Consider the following 4,071-nt stretch of genomic DNA (forward strand, 5'->3'; position numbering starts at 1 on the left):
CAGAAAGGAAACTATAGGCCTGTTAGCCTGACTTCAGTGGTTGGGAAGTTGTCGGAATTGATGTTAGGGATGAGATTACGGAGTACCTGGAGGCACATGACAAGATAGGCCAATGCCAGCATGGTTACCTGAAAAGAAAATCCTGCCTGACCAACCAACTGCAATTCTTTGAGGAAATTACAGGCAGGATGGACAAAGGAGATGCAGTAGACATGGTGTACATGGATTTACAGAAGGTCTTTGACAAGGTGCCACACATGAGGCTGCTTAGCATGATAAGAGCTCATGGAATTATAGGGAAGTTACTAGTGTGGGTGGAGCATTGGCTCATCGGCAGAAAACAGAGAATGGGAATAAAGGGATCCTATTCTGGCTGGATGCCGGTTACCAGTGGAGTTCCACAGGGGTCGGTGTTGGGACCACTGCTTTTTACAATGTATGTTAATGATTTGGACTTCGGTATTAATGGAATTATGGCTAAATTTGCCGATGATACAAAGATAGGTGGAGGTGCAGGTAGTGTTGAGGAAACAGAGAGCCTGCAGAGAGACTTAAGATAGTTTAAGGGAATAGGCAAAGTAGTGGCAAATGAAATACAATGTTGGAAAGTGTATGGTCATGCACTTTGGTGGAAGAAATAAACAGGTAGACTATTATTTAGATGGGGAGAGAATTCAAAATGCGGAGATGCAAAGGGACTTGGGAATCCTTGTGCAAGATACCATAAAGGTTAACCTCCAGGTTGAGTCGGTTGTGATGAAGGCAAATGTAAAGTTGGCATTCATTTCTAGAGGTGTAGAATGTAAGAGTAGGGATGCGATGTTGAGGCACTCGTGAGACCACACTTGGAGTATTGTGTGCAGTTTTGGGCTCCTTATTTTAGAAAGGACATACTGACATTGGAGAGGGTTCAGAGAAGATTCATGAGAATGATTCCAGGAATGAAAGGGTTACCCTATGAGGAATGTCTGGCAGCTCTTGGGCTGTATTCCCTGGAGTTCAGGAGAATGAGGGGGGATCTCATAGAAACACTCCCGTATGTTAAAAGGCCTGAACAGATTAGATATGGCAAAGTTATTTCTCATGGTGGGGGATTCTAGGACAAAAAAGCACGACGTCAGGATTGAAGGATGTCCTTTTAGAACTGAGATGTGGAGAAATGACTTTAGTGAGAGGGTGGTAAATCTGTGGAATTTGTTGCCACAAGTGGCTGTGGAGGCCAAGTCATTGGGTGTATTTAAGGCAGAGATAGATAAGTTCTTGATAAGCCAGGACATGAAAGGGTATGGGATGAAAGCAGGGGAGTGGGGATGACTGGAAGAATTGGATCAGCCCAAGATTGAATGGTGGAGCAACCTCGATGGGCCAAATGGCCAATTTCTGCTCCTATATCTTACGGCCTGATAAAATTAATCAGCTACCTTCTTGGGGAAATCATAATCAGAGACCAAAAAGAAAATATCAAAGGAATAAAAAGCAAGCCGCTCCAAACTAAAATCCATTTCTAATGCTACGATAGGTCTCAATAGATCAAGCAGTAAAATACAGAGTCAGAATGAGAAATTATTCTGGCCCTTCAGCCTAACTCATCCAACCAAGGAGCTAGTCCCATTTTGCTCATATCCATCCCATCCATGAACTAGTCTAAATGTCTTTTTAACATTGTACCCACCTCTACCACTGCCTCTGGCAGCTTGTTCCATAATCCACCAGCCTCTGTGCGAATCCTTCATTGTGAAAGACTGACCATCCACCTTATTTATGATGTAGCATGGAGAGCATTCTGACTGGGTGCATCACCGTCTGGTACTGAGCTGCAAAGCACAGGACTGTACACAAAGCCAGCTCCATCATGAGCAAAAGCCTCCCCAAAAGAAGGCATTTTCCAAAGAGAGAGTCTCAAGAAGACAGCATCCATCCTTATGGACCGTTACCAAATGACATGCCCTCTTCTCATCATTACTATCAATTTGAAGGTACAGGAGCCTGAAGACCCACACTCATCATTTTAGGAACAGCTTCTTCCCCTCTGCCTCTTGATTTCTGAAATGTTCACAAGCCCATGAACACTAACTTACTATTTCTCTTTGGCACGGTTTATTTTTATTGTAAGTTATAGTAATCTGTTATGCCTGCACTTACTCCTGCCACAAAACAAATTTCACGACTTATGTCAGAAACAATAAAGCCGATTCTATGTCATTCATGATTTTATAGAAGGTCACACATTGACCTTCTACATTCTAGGAAAAGCAGTTCCAGTCAATCCATTCTCTCTAACTCAAAAGCCTTGTGGATATTTTCTACCACAACTCTAGCTTTATCACATCTTTCCAAGAGTATGGCAACCTGAACCACACACAATGGAATGGTCAAACTAATGTTTTGAACAACTGTAAGAAACAAAGGTAAGTATGTCATATGCACTCTTCACCATCATGTGCCATTGTTGTATGATGTGCGTTTATGACCATGATTGATCTTTACAATATTTTCTACGAAATGGTTTGCCATTGCCTTCTTCCAGGCAGTGTCTTTACAAGACAGGTGACCCCAGCCATTATCAATACTCTTCAGACTGTCTGCCTGGCACCATAGGTGCATAACCACGATTTGTGATGTGCACCAGCTGCTCGTGACCACCCATCACCTACTCCCATGGCTTCACACTACCATGATCGGGGGTGGGGGGGGGGGCAGTGCTATGTAGATGCGACCACTTGCCCAAGGGGGACCTGCAGGTTAATGGAGGAAAAAATTACCTTACACCTCCTTTGGTAGAGATGAGCCCATCTACGCTTGGATCACTCAAGCTTCATGAGCATGTTACCTGATTAGAGGTTTTGAGGTATAGAGAGAGGCAGGATAGGCTTGGTCATTTTTCCATTGAAGTGTACGAGGCTGAGGGATCACCCTATAGGTAAAAATAAAATCATTAGGGACATAGATAAGGTGGATAGTCACAGTCTTGTTCCCAGGGCACACAAGTTCAGAACTGGAGGGCATAGGCTTAAGGTGAGAGGGGAAAGATTTAAATGGGACCAGAAAGTAAACATTTTCTACACAGGGTCTGCATATGAAACAAGTTGTCAGAGGAAGCAGGTACTACTTCCTACAATATTTAAAAGACATTTAGATAGGTACAAGGATAGGAAGAGTTTAGAAGCTTACGTGCCAAGGACTAGCTCATATAGAGATGGATGAGTTGTGTCAAAGGGCCTTTTTCAGTGTTGTTAACTATATTTACTGTGCAAGTTCAGTCCTGTTTTGACTTCCCTAAATGCGTCACTTCACACTTGTATAATTTCCATCTGCCATTCATTTGTGCACTTTCTCAGTTGATCCTGATCCTGCTGTACCTTTAGACAACTTTCTACACAACTCACCACCAATTTCAGCGTCATCCACAACCTTATTATTACCAGCTCATCCAAATTGCCAGTATATTTGACAAACATCAGGGGAAATCCTGCAGTGAACCACTGTCCACAGGCTCCAAACTCTCCATTATTGTCTTCCAACTCTTGCCGCTAAGCCAACTTTGATTCCGACCCTGTGAAGACAGCATCTACTGCCCTGTCCTCATCAGTCCCCATTTCAAAAAATTCAGTAGAATGTGAGACACCATTCCCCATGCACAAAACTATGCTAATTATACCTAATTAGTCCTTGCCTTTCCAAATGCAGACAGATACCGCTGTCAGAATTCTCTCCAATAACCTACCTAACATCTCTATTAGGCACACCGGCCTGTAGTTTCTTGCCTTGTCCTAGCAGCCTAACTTCACATAGTACATTACCATAATTGATGCTCCAAGAGTGACACTGCATTTGCACCATATTCAAACAAACTCATTTTTCAAGAGATTGCTCATTGTACAGTAGCCTTTAGGAAAATCCATCTCAAAAAAATACTCAATTTCAAAAATTGGTTATAATTAAATTTTCTGGAAAAAATTCTGGAAACATTGGCTTTGAAATGTTATGAAGGATGGTCTTTGGGGGAATATTAGATATTGAGTTCTATGAATACATTAAAAAAACTGGTTTAAATATTTGAAATGTTTATTT

This window comes from Hypanus sabinus, chromosome 10, assembly GCF_030144855.1.
Source record: "Hypanus sabinus isolate sHypSab1 chromosome 10, sHypSab1.hap1, whole genome shotgun sequence".
NCBI lineage: Eukaryota > Metazoa > Chordata > Chondrichthyes > Myliobatiformes > Dasyatidae > Hypanus > Hypanus sabinus.